At 36.0% G+C, this 16,247-nt stretch overlaps 1 non-coding gene across 1 annotated transcript; it reads left to right on the top strand.

The window, feature by feature from the left end:
* The first annotated feature begins 14,652 nt into the window (after window positions 1–14,652).
* On the top strand, window positions 14,653–14,862 carry LOC114677949 (small nucleolar RNA U3). Its single transcript, XR_003729355.1, has one exon. It is a non-coding gene; the product is annotated as a small nucleolar RNA U3 (small nucleolar RNA).
* Window positions 14,863–16,247: the final 1,385 nt, after the last annotated feature.

The raw sequence follows: 16,247 nt of genomic DNA, 5'->3' as shown, positions 1-16,247 counted from the left end.
CACGCCCATCTGTATCTTCACTTTTGATAGCCTTTAATTGCTCCAGAATTACCTTTGTATTTTTAGCCAGTTTTCTGAAATCTATTTATCTAGCATTGATATCACGAGTCTTAGCCTTCAACACTGTGCTTGATTCTATAAAATTCCTACTTCAAATTTCCATAAAGCTTTTAGAAAAAAAGATGGTGTTGCATAACTACTGCAATTGGGTTGATGTCAAGTATCTCTGAGTATAAATCATAAACTAAGTACAGAATTTTTTTTTTTTTTGAGATGGAATCTAACTGTCTCCCAGGCTGGACTGTAGTGGCACAATCTTGGTTCACTGCAACCTCTGCCTCCCAGTTTCAAGCAATTCTCCTGCCTTAGCCACCTGAGTAGCTGGGATTACAGGTGCCTGCCACCACACTTGGGTAATTTTTGTATTTTTAGTAGAGAAGGGGCTTCATTATTTTGGCCAGGCTGGTCTCAAACTCCTGACCTCAAGTAATCTGTCCGCCTTGGCCTCACAAAGTGCTGGGATTACAAATGTGAGCAACCATGCCTGGCCGGCAGATAATTTTTTAAAAATAATATACTTAACCAGGTGTGGTGGCTTGCGCCTAAAATCTAAGCACTTTGTGAGGCTAAGGTGAGAGGATTGCTTGAGCCCAGGAGTTCCCGACCAGCCTGTGTGACATAGCAAGACCATCTGTACAAAAAAAAGAAAAATTAAAAATTAGCCAGGCTTGGGTCTGTATTGCCAGCTACTCAGGAGGCTGAGGCAGGGGGATCCCTTGAGCCCAGGAGGCAGAGGCTGCAGTGAGCCATGATCACACTGCTGCACTCCTGTCTAGGTGAAAGAGGGAGGCCCTGTTTCAAACAATAATAAACTTAATAATTAAAGTATGGTTGAGCCAGAACAATACTGAGAACAATCTGCAGAATGCTCTTACATCACTACTCTAGGATGCAAACAGAATCTGATCTGTCTGAAAGATTTGTTCCCTCTAATAATGAAGCAACATTGAGTAAATGCTTGCTTACTCACTCAATATGTTTTGTGTGAATACAGTACATCAACATTTAAAGAACATTCCTTTCCAGAATTAGTGTGCAAAGGAATCCTTGCATTATAGAAGCATGTCCTTAGTGACCTGGGGATATTTATTCACTTAGAAAATGAATATACTACAGCAAGAAATAGATTCCAAACTATTCAAAAAAAAAGGAAACTATCTTCGCTAAATTTGTTATCAGTGTATACCCTTTGCTGATTCCTCATGATAATGCTATCAATACTCAGAGGGAAAAGATCACAGAAAACAACCGCAGAACCTCAGCTTCAGGAGGATATTTACCATTTGAAAACACTGCAGTGCTCATAGTAGATTGGTATGTTTCCCTCTAGTGGTTAAAAGGCACTTAACTGCATCAACCAAGTCACCTTTTGAGAAACAAAGCAGGAATTGAGAACGAGGCAGCATTTAGTGAGGCAAAAATTAACACGGTCTTAAATTAAATGATTTGCAAGTAGAATCAAGTGTGGTTATTAAGGAGAAACTAATTCATAGTTTAAATACCTGATCAGTTTCCGTGGGATGAACAAGGACAGAGAATATTTTAAACTCTGGCTGATGAGAGATCCTGATGATGAGTAAGGAAATGAAAAATCAGAAGGGGAAACAATTAAAATACTTAGTAAAACCAATTCATTTTAATGTGGCACAAGATTAGTAATGAAGCAAGATTAGCCATTTTTAATACCATGCTGAATTACTTATTTTAAAATCCCTTATTATAATAATTTCATTTTTGAAAAAATCCAAATTCCTGTGCTGGCTTTATTTCAATGAAGACTGACTGCATTTCTCTTGTGACTCTGCAGTCTCAGGGTGGACAGCGTTCTGCTTCACAAGGAGGAAAGCAGTGACACTCTAATCACAGTAATCGTTTGTCGAAATACATCATCGGGCCTAAGACATTCCACTAAACAACTCAAGGTAGTTTACCCTAGACATTGGTTGCATTTAACTATTTAAAATGCAAGACAATTACATAAAAGACTCGATGTGCCTTCTAAAAACTATGTTCACGTTAGGATATTGACCATCAATTCCACAGCAAAATGCCACACCAGCTCCAAATATGCACACTGGGGTTCCTTGAGCAATCAAACTTACTGAAATTAAGGGTCAAAAGATCAGCACTGTAACTTTAGGCAACCCAGGGGAAGACAACAATCTTCCACCTTTGTTGTATTCTGTGAACTGGCCATGATCACAGAATGTGAAAAGCGGCTATCAGATCACAGGATCATTTCTGCGCCAGAAAGCACCTGCAGTTATTATGTACAAAAGAAGCTCACAATGCCAGGCTTTCAGAAGCACATAAAGCTAGCTGTTCTCTCAGTTTCTCATAGGGAAATATGTGCATGCTAGAGCAAAGAAAACATCTATGATAGAGACACACATACAAACCTTTCCCAACTCAACTACTCAGAGTTTGGTTTACACAATGAATTATTGAGGAGTGTGAAAAACAAGAGTTAAAAACAGAAGCTCCAAATTATCAGCTTATCACCCATAAAGAGGATAGAGACCCTCAAGAAGGAAGCCTGAATAGAAAGGAACAATTATTCTACAACTCCTCTTTGTGTTGAACAGGTAATAAGCAATGTGGCAAATAAATTTATCTTACCCTTCTAAGCAAATAAACAGATGGAAATAGAACTGCATGCAATTATCGATAATTTACTTCATCTATTTATTCGTTGTCCACAATGAGCTATAGAGAAAATACAAGAAAAATGGCTCCAGCCCTATAGAAAATGAAATTAAAAGGAAAAATATACAAATATGCTATTTTAATTTTTATTTTGTTTATATTTAGTAGCAACTATACAAAGCTACAGAGACTGAGCAGAGGTTTCGTGGTTTTTCAGAAAACTTGGAGATTACAAATTGTGAAACCCAAAATATGAAAATTCAAAATATACATCTTCCATATTGTGGTCAACCAAAATACATTACACAGAAAATATGTTAATTACTGAGTCATGTCAGGACAAAAAAAGGATATATAAAGCACGTTAATTAAAGCTCATGCAAAATACCATGTGTAAAAGGCTTCAACCAATAATAGAACACTTTAACAATCCGAGATTATTTTAACCTTATTTTGATTTTTTTCTGATTTTCTATTGAATTTAGAAAGCAATTTATAAATTCTGAAACATTCCTCAATCTCTTTGGCACAGATGAAGTTGCTAGGACAGGGATAATTTTTTGTCATGTGTTCTAATATTTATGAAACAAACTATTTTAGTGACCTAAAATATCATTTGGCCTTTCTTGTTGACATGACATCAAAATTGAAACCTGTGTTTTTGCACACAGGATACCTAATTTAATCATCGCAATTGCACATAATTTGATAGGTGTATGTAAACAGCAGCTATCACTGTGCATGTCACAATCAACCTAGGCGAAATCCTACACTAGGTCTGAAAAATAGAGCTTTTAATGTAGGAGGTCTCTCTTGACTGTACTATTGAGCCAATCCAGGTCGAGAGCTTAAATTTTTTGACAAAGTCTTATTAAAATGAAAAAAATAAAAATAAAGAGATCTTGGTAAAATGTTATCTCACTAGAAGACAGAAGATGGGTGATGAGAAAGGAGGAATCTTTGGTCAAGGGAGTATATAGATGAAAGAAATGAAAGACTAGCAAATGAAAAATGGAAAATGGGTGGCAGACCCAAAACACTTCATGAAAAGAAAAGACCAATTGTCAAGAACACATATTAGAGCTGTATCATATTTTTTTTCCCACAGTATACTAATTTCATTTTCTGATTGATGTGGAAAGAACTTTTTCTCTCTTCACCTCCTATAAATTATTCTTTACCGAGTGCTGCCTTAAGAACAAACAAAGGCACACAAAGAAGCTGGGGCATTAGTATTTCCCAGGATGTACACAAGATCCTTAATAGAGGTAATGAATGTCCTGGCCAGGAGCCAGGATGACAAGCTTCTGCTACAAAGCAGTGAGTCAAGTTCAAAACAGCCACACAAATGCAGAGGCCAAACAATCATTTTTGCTAAACAGAAATTTTTATGCCACCATAATCAATTAGCTGATTTCCCCCCCTGCTAAGAAACTATTTCCTGGACAATTCTCTGAGCGGTGGTATTGAAATGTTGTCTATCATGCAGTGGAAAAGTGAGATTAAAGGTTTTGAGTGCCTGGGCATGACCCTGAAAAGAGAAAGCAGAAGAGCCATCCTTCCTAATTGTAACAAGGTGCTGTTTTTTCCCTCTGCCTTTTAATGTTGAAATTGGAAGAACTGTAAAGAGTCAAAAAGATTTTCCAGCATGTCAAATGAACCTCTTGTTTTTCCTCAACAATGATGAGACTCATTAATTCTTAACAAGTGCCAGTAAATAGCATAATGACTATGATAGTAAGAAAGCATTTACTGAATTGCCTCTATGACTTCTAGTGGAACTAAGTTTGTGGAGAATTGTACTGTTTAGTAGGATATCTATTTTAAAATACTACACAATCTTCCCATCAATGTACTTTTCCTTGCATAACTTCTAAAGTGCTCCCTGTCCTTCTTCCTCCTTCTCCTTCTTCCTTCTTCTTCTCCCTCTTCCTCTCCCTCTCTTATAAGGCAACACATGTAGAGAAGCGAAGTGTCACACTGACTAAATAAATGACCCAGCAACGAACTGAACATCAGTTGTAAGTCAGCACACTCATGCCTCATTTAGACTTTCACCATCAAAATGAAAGAATTCAAAAAAATTGGAAAAATTCTTTTGAAAATTTATGAAACTATATTTCTCACTTTTTACAGGATTTGCTTAAAATATTTACATTAGTACCCTATTTAATTATGTCATCCATCTCATAGACAATGCACACCTCAACTATTCTAAATGACCATTTAGAAAAATCCTTTTATATAGAGTTTTATTGATACACCCTGAAACCTTCCCATGAATTTCTTCTAACATAAGTTTTGAAAGCACTGTGGGTTTTACCTACAAGCCTCATCCAGATAGTCCCTGACTTACAATTGTTTCACTTACAATTATTTTTACTTCAGGGTGATGTGAAAGCAATACACATTCAGTAGAAACCATATTTTAGTACACATACAACCATTTTGTTGTTCACTTTCAGTACACTATTAATAAATTACATAAGATATTCAATACTTTATCATAAAATAGACTTCATCTGAGATGATTTTGCCCAAGTGTAGGCTAAGTGTAGCCTAAGTGTAGTGCTGTTCCGAGCACGTTTAAGGTTAGGCTATGCTATGACATTTGGTAGGTTAGGTGTGTTAAGTGCATTTTAACTTTACACAGTTTTCAACGTAGGATGAGTTTGTTGGGATATAACCTCATTGTAAGTCGAGAAGCACCTGTACAAAGGTTTAATATTTTGCTACAAATCTAAGAGAGCAGCACTGGGAGATGAAGAACTGTTACTAGAGGATCTAATCTAAGAGAACAAACTTTAGAATAAATAAAAACAAAATGGGTATTTTCAATGAAAGGGATTAGTTTTACATTTTACCTGCCCTTACCTCTGTCTTCTTTCTGAATCACTGCCGAAGTATGGAAATTCCCAGCGATTTCCCCTGCTTAGGTATAAAGAACAATAGACAGCCTACAGTTTGAGTTGAGTGGGTTTCCCAAACTGAGACAAGATCACAGGCTGATATTAATTGGGAGGCAGAACCAGCATTAGCTTAGTTTGTGAAGAAAGGTGGCATTTTCATTAAAGAAAAGCTAATAGGAAAATTCCAGCTTCTTCTAACATTCTACATAGGTAGTAACATTCCACAAAAGTCAAGAACCCTGAAGCCTAAAGTACCCTGTATCCATGCAGGAAAAGGAACAAAGCAGTAAGTGCCCTAAGAGAAGTGATTAGGTGTTGCTGACTATGGTTCCTGTAGATTTCTGAGTAGCTATTTGCAATCTATACACTTAATGTTGGATTGCACATGTTATATATTTTCTGTGAATTAAGCCTCTTAGCATAACTTTCTAGCAAAACTAAATGTCCTGTAATTCACATATTTCCAAAAGTGCTGCAAAGTAGCAAGAGCTGAATATGCCACCCAGCAATATTCCAGGAAACTAATTAACTGAGGGAATTCATGAAGGATTGCATAGATTACTGTGCCTCAACAATAAAGTAATGAGACTGGTCCACAAGGCATACATAAAAATCACATCTATCTGGTGTGTATTGATTTATGCACACATTTTAGAAGATCTGTGTAAATCCTACCTGGCTCAATTCTTTCCTTTTTGCAAAGCATACCCTACCAATACAACTGAACATCATATTTTTCTTCTCTTCACTTTTTTTTACATGCCACTCACTTAAAACCTAGCTACCTTGTTATGTTTGTATGTATTAACCATTCAAAATGGCCTTTTTCATTAATATTAAAACAGTATTAGTTATCTATTGCTGCATAACAAATCACCCCAACATTTTGCAGCTTAAAAGAACATTTAGTATCTCATACAGTTATTGAGGGTCAGGAGTGGCTTAGCTGGGTTGTACTGACTCATGTGTTTCATGAGGTTTAAGTCAAACTCTTGGTCACTTAAAGCCTTTACCTGGGCTGGATAATATACTTCTAAGCACACTCTTGTGACCTTTGTTAAGTCTTAGTTCCTCACTAATTGTTGGCTGCAGGCCTCATTTTTTCACCATGTTAAAGCAGAGATGCTTCTCAGAACAAGGCAGTTGGCTTCACCCAGAGAAAGCTGACGAGAGAGAGGAGAGAGAGAGAGAGGGATAGAAAGAGAGAGAGGGGCCAGGATGGAAGCCATGGTGTCTTTAACAATCTAATCTTTGAAATCACAGTAACATCACATTTACCATAGTCTATTGGCCACACAGGCCTTATGGGAAGGGATTATACAACCATGTGAACACAGAAGGCAGGGATCAGTGCAGTATATCTCACTGGTAGAGCATTTGACTACAGAAGGCAGGGATCGTGGGAAACCCTCATAAGCACCAGCTACCACAAAAACTGTGCTTTATTTCTTTTCACCACAACCTCTTTCAGGTATTCTAACATGATGCCTTGCTGGAAATAAGGAATCAATAAATAATTGTTAGATTTTTTATCATCCCCCATTTCCACAAAATATTCTGTTTATTATTTTATTCTTCATTAGCTATCACTGCTTTTAAGCACATTGATAATATCAAATTTATTCTTAGCCTATTAACATCTAGAGTAATAAACTAAAAATAAAAGAATATGGATGCATTTTACCATAAAATATACATGTGTCTTTTAGTTAAATTATTCAGTTATACTTTGTCTTTATTTCTTAATATTTATTCATACAAAAAATGTTTATCATCACTCACTAGTTTCCAGGGATATGAAATTACAATAAATTTTTATGAATATTATGGTAAGGGAAACAGAGAGTCATGTGGAATCATACATCTTGGAATACTTTTTTCTCTATGACATTTAGCACAATTTAAAGATATAAAATTAATGATAGAAAACAGGTTTACATACATAAATAGTAGATAAATATACTAATATTTCAAGGAAAATTAAATTATGTTTCTACAAACTTATGATAGTGTGATTTTTACCAAAAATTCATGACGATTGGATGTCAAATTTGATATTATAGTATAACATTTGGATATGATTCTCCTATGTATTATTGTAAGAGAAGGGAAGAAAATGAGCATATAGTATCATGTACAAGCTGGGTTAGGAGATATTGTGGGTAATTTACATACTCTCTAAGTATTCACCTCATATTTCTTAAAAGGTCCCAAGACTGTTCAGATTTCTATCTTTCCCCACACAATTCAGAGCTCCAATAATTCTACTGTTAAAATCTTTTTTGGGTGATTAGTTCAAAACATCATTTTTAAATATTTAACCTGAAAATTTCATGAACACAGTGACAAGGTCAGACTTAGGAACAATATGGAATTAAGTTAAATGTCCATTAACTTTATTCTTTGTAGTGGGTTGAATGGCAGCCTCCAAAAAGATATGTCCATGTACTAACCTTTGGAATCTGTAAATGTGACCTTATTTAGGAAACAGATCTTTGCAGATGTAATAACTACATTAAATATATTGACTTGAGTTCATCCTGAATTATTTGGTGGGCCCAAAATTCAATGATATGTGTCTTTATAAGAGACACAGTGAGACACGCAGAAAGAAAAAGAGAAGCCTGTATGAAGATGAAGGCAGAGATTGAGGTTATGAAGCCATGGAAACAAAGGAACTCCTGGAGCCACCAAGAAGCTAGAAAAGGCAAGGAAGGATGCTCCTCTAAAGCCTTCAGAGGAGAATACAGCTATGTCAGAAAACAGAATGAAACCCTGTCACTCAATGGTCAGACAACAGATTTCTACTGTTTTAAGCCACCTAGTTTGTGGTGATTTGTTACAGCAGCCACCCAGCCTAAATAGTATCCTAACTCTAATTGACATGTTCTTTTTGCAGCAGGCTCAGGCTTTCCAAAGTCAATGCTAGCACTTGCACTAACTCTTCCCATTGTGAACACCTGCACTAACTTATCTTTATAATTTCAATACCTGCACTACTCAAATTTTCTCCTCATGTAGGGTAAGCCTGTTTAGTGAACTAATTCAAACAAATAGTTAATGGTATAAATACATGGACTGATCCATTAGCATGTGCTATGATTTGAATGTGTCCAGGAAAAGTTTATGTATTAAAAGCTTGATCCCCAATGCAACAGTGTTGGGATATGGAGCTAATAAAGGGTTATTGAGTCATGAGGGCTCATAAAGGCTGATTGAGGTCATTATTGCTGAAAAGGGTTAGTTATCATGAGAGTATGTTGTTATGAGCCTAGTCTGGACCTTGGTGCCTATATCTTACACGCAGTCTCTTGTCTTTCTGTCTTCCATTAGGGAATGATACAACACAAAGGTCCTCACCAGATACCAGTTCCATGCTCCAGCATGTGAGAAATACATTTTTTCCTTATCAATTGCCCAGTCTGTTATAGTAACAAAAAAAACAGACTAAGATACCATGTTATCCTTCACGGATAACATAAATAGGAACTTTCCAAGGGCTTTGCTTCATAGTGTTTAATAGTCAGACTATTGAAGCATGTCAGTGTTTAATAGAAATCCACTCTCACCACTTAATAATCTCCCCTTCCATGCATAGGCTCCATCAGTAAACTACAGAAGATGAATGAAAGCAAATATTTCAATAACAAAAAAGATTGTCTCTGAAGACATCATGACAAGGCTGGAGAATGAGAAAAACAAGGTAGATACTGACTAGAAGCTTGCAGAGGTGTGCTTTCCAGACTGTGACTCAAAGAAAAAATTGTTTCAGGAAATGGTCTCCAAGGAAATCATTATCTAGTAGAATAAACTATTTTGTAAAACTCTATTTTGGACATAAACATGTATATAAACATGTGTTGTTTAAAATAAAAAGGAAAAACAGAGAGAAAAAGAGGAGGGAGAGAGAACAAAGGGGGAAAAAAGAAGTGAGGGGAAAAAAGAATGAGAGACAGAAAAAAGAGAATCTTAGTTATCATTCCAGTATACATACTACTAATTTAGTTGGGGTTGTCACGTCAGGGTAGAACTTTGGAGTAATACAGACAAACCTGTTTTCAATCCACCTACTTACTAGCCAAGTAATCTTCAGCAAATTACTTAGCAGTTTTAGCTTCTTGATATGAAAGAATGGGGTTACCTGTTACGCTATATTGTGTTTATTTGTTGTAATTCATGTAGAACATATGTACTTCTTACAAGCAATCTCTACTGTAGTTATAGTTCTCAGTAGTTTGAGATTTTTATGGTTATTATGATCACCAGTAACAGAGGCTATAGTAGCCAACATCTCTGTTGCCATCCATCTCAACTATTGAAATGCAACTATCATTAGGAGACTTAAGTTTTGAAGTCAAACCATAATTGATCCCAGCAGAGGTGACAAAATAGAGCTGTTAATTTAACAAAGGGAGACTCTACAAAACCTGAAATGATTTATCAGCATATCTAAAGAATACATTAATCCCTCAGATAGGGCATTGGACTGCCTTGAAACCTTGGAAAAAGGAGAAGCATAAAGATCAGCTCAGCACTGATGTCCAGGAGGGAGAACCGTAACCAAGATTCTCAAGTATTCTGGTGCCTGAGCAAAGACAAGAAGATTGTTGACATGACTATGGAATCATTGTCACACAACTTAAAATGGTCCTTTTAACACAATGGTCCTGAGTTATAAATGTTTGAATTAAGCTATCAAACTATCTTATCCTGGTGCCATTAAATACTGAATTAATTCATTATTTAATTCCCTGTACTGAGTTGAATAGTGCTCCAACAAAATTCACATCTGCTTGGAACCTGTGATTGTGATCTTAGGAGGAAATATGGTCTTTGTGTGGTCTTTGTAAATGTAAACAAGTTAAGATGAAGTCATACTGAATTAGGGTGTGACTTGTGTCCCAGTAAGAGGGAGTTTGGGACACAGAACCACATGGAAAGAATTCCATTTAATGATGCAGGCAGAAATTAGAGTGATGCATCTACAAGCCACGGAATAGTCAAGAATTGCCAGACATCAGAAGGTAACAAGAGGCAAGAAAGAATCCTCTCTAGAGCCTTCAGAGAAAGCATGGCTTGACTACATCTTGATTTCAAACTTCTAGATTCTATAACTGTGAGAGAATAAATTTCACTTGTTTTAAGCCATCAGATTTTTGGTAAGTTATTATGGCAATCCTGGGAAAGTGGGCATGCCCCTTTCTTATGATATGTGTTTACCAAGCAATTTTCTGGATAAGAATTAGTTGTCCAAGTAAGCAGATATATATGCAGGTAATAATACTTATACATACATGAGTTTTAGAATTTCCATCTCTCTGACAATTTCATACCTGCAAATCAGCATTACAGCTTTTATCCATCAACCTTATGAACTTGTTAAGTAGAGTCTATCACGGAAAGATAAACCTGCTTTTATAGGACATGGACATGGACAATATAAGGTGTTTTTTTTTTTTTTTTTTTTTTTTTTTTTTTTTTGAGACGGAGTCTCGCTCTATCGCCCAGGCTGGAGTGCAGTGGCGCGATCTCAGCTCACTGGAAGCTCCGCCTCCTGGGTTGCCGCCATTCTCCTGCCTCAGCCTCCTGAGTAGCTGGGACTACAGGCGCCCGCCATTACGCCCGGCTAATCATTTTTATTGTTAGTGGAGACGGGGTTTCACCTTCTTAGCCAGGGTGGTCTCCATCTCCTGACCTCGTGATCCACCCGCCTCCGCCTCCCAAAGTGCTGGGATTACAGGCGTGAGCCACCGCTCCCGGCCAATATGAGATTTTAAAATGCCCTCTTCTGTGGCAACAGATAATAAATGAAGCTCTGCTTTAGGTCCACTAAGCCTTGTGATCTTTCTCTTTTTTTATCCCAGTGCCCTGCTTCATACCATCATTTCCTCTATGATATTTTTGTTGACAGAGCAGCAAATAATTTGTCTTCATCAGAAGACTGGACTAAATAAGGAAAGAATAATGAGTTTGAAGTTACATACATAGCAACTCCTCAAACTGAAATGCAGTGAAAAAAAGAAAAAGAATATTCAAGAACAGTGGGACAATTATAAAAGATGTGGCATATGTATACTACAATACTAGAAAGAGAGTTATTAAGTATTAACTCACGTGATCACGAGGTCCCACAATAGGCCATCTGCAGGCTGAAGGGCAAGGAGAGGCAGTCTGAGTTCCAAAACTGAAGAACTTGAAGTCCGATGTTTGAGGGCAGGAAGCGTCAAGCACGGGGGAAAGATGTAGGCTGGGAGGTTAGGCCAGTCTCTCTTTTCACATTATTCTGCCTGCTTATATTCTAGCCGCAGTGGCAGCTGACTAGATTGTGCCCACCCAGAGGGGTAGGTCTGCCTTTCCTAGCCCACTGACTCAAATGTTAATCTCCTTTGACAACACCCTCACGGACACACCCAGGAGCAATACTTGGTATCCTTCAATCCTATCAAGTTGACACTAAGTATTAACCATCACAGTCCTCCAGTTGAGAAAGGTATATACCTACTAGAATTGAACAGTTATGTAAATGATAGGGATGTTGGGAGCCAGATTTCTCTCTGTTCAAGTAGAAGTTTACAGATAAGCAAGAAAACGAGTCTAGAATGATCTGGTAATTGAGTAGAGTCGAAGACATCAGGATGAACTCTTATTTAGCTTAAAATAGATACATATATTACTTCTGCCTGCTCTTATCCAAAGTCCGTTCATTTTTCAAGGCCCAATTCTCCATCTGTTTAATCCATAATTATTTGCCTAAATGCTCAAGTATTCATTAAATTTCTGCTGCACTTATATCCTGAAGCAAACATCCTGAAATTTGCTATGCATTATTAGGTATAATATAGCAATATTTTAATTTTTAGAAATAATATTACTTTTTTCTTTTGCTAATTTTTATATTCCCAGAAGATTAGAACCAAGTACTTCTTTGATCTAGCTCCTGTTATATAATAAAGTGACAAACATATACCAGGCAATAAAATAAGGAATACTTTTTGATTTATGAATAATAGTGTGACCCAATCTGCTCATTGAAGAAATAACTTATATGCAACATTTTTATACAGTGGCTTTATACTGAAACCATTGTAGAAAATGTTTCTGCTAAGTTCCTTAATGGAATATTTTCTTCATTATTTTAGTAAAAGTAATATTTATATTAATATTGTATTCATATTAATGTTTATATTTGAACATTTTCTCACCATCAAAACTTTGTCATATAAATGAGACATTGCATGTAACAAAGAACATGCTTTTTTTTGATGAACAAGTTAAATAGTCACAAAAATTAATTATATATTAAACCATAAATAAAACCTTAATAAACTTAAAATATTCAACTGTATATAGATTATGCTCCCTGGTCATGATGCCATAAAATTAGAAATGAATAGTGAAAGGATGGCTGCAGTAAAAATTTTCATATTTCTGATTGCCAGTCTCCAGTAAGGGTTTTTTTTTTTTTTTAAACAACTCCTTAACCGAAAACAAGTGTAAACAATGTTAGAAACAATAATCCTCACAAAGGCAGCAGGAATATGATGAAATATTTAAAAATGCTCAGCCCACAATCTGAAAGAGAATAAAAACAAGAGAGATAATAAAAGATCTAAGCCACTTAGCCACTAGTGACTATAAGCACCTGAAACCCTCATAGTGTTATTGAGCTTGATTTATCTCATCAGAATTGTCAATAATTTATCTCCATTCATACATTTAGCTTAAAGTGATCCTGGGTTGTTCATATCATTGAGCACTTGGAAGAAATGAATGTATTTCCTCTCTGGAGAATACTACCTCTATTTTGGCCCTTCCCAAATCCTCACAAGTAATTTTTATGGAAATAAATTAGATGGTAAAATGTCATCATACACAATAGAAAACAAGGCAATAGGTGTGAGATCCAGCAGGAACAACAGAAAGTAGAAACAGACCAAAATATGCTTGAGAAAATCAGATTATCAGACACAAATTGTTTGCTTTATCAATAAAACAGAAACGAACTCAGCTCGGTGAGGTGGCCCATGCTTACAATCCCAGCACTTTGGGAGGCCGAGGTGGGCAGATCACTTGAAGTCAGGAGTTCGAGACCAGCCTGGCCAACATGGTGAACCCCATCTCTAATATAATTACAAAAATCATCTGGGTGTGGTGGCATGCAGCGATAATTCCAGCTACTTGGGAGGCTGAGGCAGAATAATCACCTAAACCCAGGAGGCGGAGGTTGCAGGGAGCTGAGATCATGATGCTGCACTCCAGCCTGGGTGAGGGAGTGAGATTCTATCTAGAAAAATAAAAAACAAAAACAAAAACGAAAAAACAAGCCTATTCTATTGGGGCCAAGGAGGAGGAAAAAGCAACTTAAAGTTATCAGAATATAACAGAAAAGTATTTTTAAAATGTATACCATAAGAAAAGTAAAATTGTAGAAGTAAAAGTTGCAGTAACTAAAATTTAAAACTGAGTGAATGAATGTGGCAGCAGATCAGTCATAAAAGAAGAGAGAATTAGTAAATTGGAAGCTGAGCCAGGAGAATGCTGAAAATAGCACAGAGAGAAAAAAATAGGTGGAAAATATAAGAAAGAGACTGAGAGATATAAATGAAAGTTAGATGATTTAAAATACATTTAACTTCAGCTTGGAAACAGAAAGGGCAGAAAAATATTTAAAGAGAAAACAAGAACATACTTCAGATCCAAACAAAACATCCATCAAATTCCAAGTATGTTAAAGAAAAATAAATCCAAACTTTTAAATATTTTAGTGAAATTACAGAAAATAAAAGACAAAGAGAAAACAACACCAAGAATAGCCAGAGAAAGACAATAGTGAGTATTAGATTGATATAGAATTATAAAGACCAAGTAAAGATATATCATGCAAATATTAATCTCAAAAAAGTTGATATCAGATAAATGTTTTGGAAGAAGTAGAGTCTTGTAACAATATAAAGTTTGTAACTCATCAGAATAGTACGAGTTGAATTCATATATTTTGAAATACACAGCCTTAAAATGAATAAAGAAAGAATATACAAAGACTCCTTTCAGGAATCATTTCTTTAGTTCCTACTAGAAAAGCATCTCTTAACATGTGGCGTACCAGAAGCCACAAAGAGGAGGTGCAGCATTCTGTCCTAAGTGTGAAGTGGACTCTTGGTGTTGCTGTGCTGCAATTGCCATTTGCTAATGATGACCTTGCTTTTCTTACTTAGAGTAAGACAGACAGAAGGCAGTCAGCCTGAGCAATTTCCATTTATGAAAGCAAAAAACAAAAACAAAACCACTCTAAATTTGCAAACCAAAATAGACTATAATCAGAGTGGAAAATTTTAACATAACTCTCAGTAATTAACAAAACAATCAGACAAAAACATCAGCGAGTTTATAGAAGGCATGAACATACAAACACAACCACAATAATAGAATAATGAACTTTAGTTTTTAGCACACCTGGACCACGTACAAAAATTGATTTTGTACTTGACCACAAAATCTCAACAATTATTAGAAGACTGATATAGTATAATATTCTCTCATCACAAAACAATTAAGTTAGAAATAATGAAACAACTTTTAAAAATGTCCTGTAGTTATAAATTTAAAATTGTATTTGAAAGTACTCATGAAACAACACTTTAAAAAAAAACACAGAAATTATAAAATACTTTCATCTAAACTTTTTCTTTCTTTTTTTATTATGCTTTAAGTTCTAGGATACATGTACACAACGTACAGGTTTGTTACATATGTATACATGTGCTGTGTTGGCTTGCTACATCCATTGACTTATCATTTACATTAGGTTCTTTTCCTAATGCTATCCCTCCCCCATCCCTCCACCCCACGACAGGCCCCAGTGTGTGATGTTCCCATCTTTTCTAATCTTTGTAAATGCAGCTAAAACCATATTTAGGGGAAAATTTAAAATCTTAAACAATACATTATAGAGAAAGAAACCTGAAAACTAATGAGGTAAGGATCCATCTCAAGAAGTTAGAAAAATTATAACAGATAAACCCAAGGAAATAGAATGAAGAAAAACTTTATTAAGAGCAGAAAGTGATGAAACAAACAAATACGATGGAAAGGATCAACAGAACACAAATTTTATTTTTGCATATTGTTAATAAAATTGTCTAACTCAGCAGAAACTAAATTAGAAAAAAAAAGATGAGTAAGCAATATCAATAATGAAATAGAGCACACAACTGCAAATGCTATAGACATTAAAAGAACATATATATAAACTTTGGCTGGGCACCATGGTCCACGCCTGAAATCCCAGCACTTTGGGAGGCTGAGGCGGGTGGATCACCTGAGGTCAAGAGTTCAAGAACAGCCTGGCCAACATGGTGAAACCCCGTCTCTACAGAAATACAAAACTTAGCTGGACACAGTGGCAGGTGCCTATAAGCCCAGCTACTTGGGAGGCTGAGGCAGGAGAATTGCTTGAACCCGGGAGGTGGAGGTTTCAGTGAGCCGAGATGGTGCCATTGCACCCCAGCTTGGGCAACAAGAGTAAAACTCCGTCTCAATCAATCAATCAATCAATATTTTTAAAAAGAAAAAATTTTATACCAATCAATATGAATGTTTCAGATACTTATAAAATATACCAAAGTGTCTGTC

Source organism: Macaca mulatta, chromosome 4 (genome assembly GCF_049350105.2).
Source record: "Macaca mulatta isolate MMU2019108-1 chromosome 4, T2T-MMU8v2.0, whole genome shotgun sequence".
Lineage (NCBI taxonomy): Eukaryota > Metazoa > Chordata > Mammalia > Primates > Cercopithecidae > Macaca > Macaca mulatta.
Note: the sequence above shows the minus strand (reverse complement) of the source record. Positions and strands in the feature narration are given on the sequence as shown.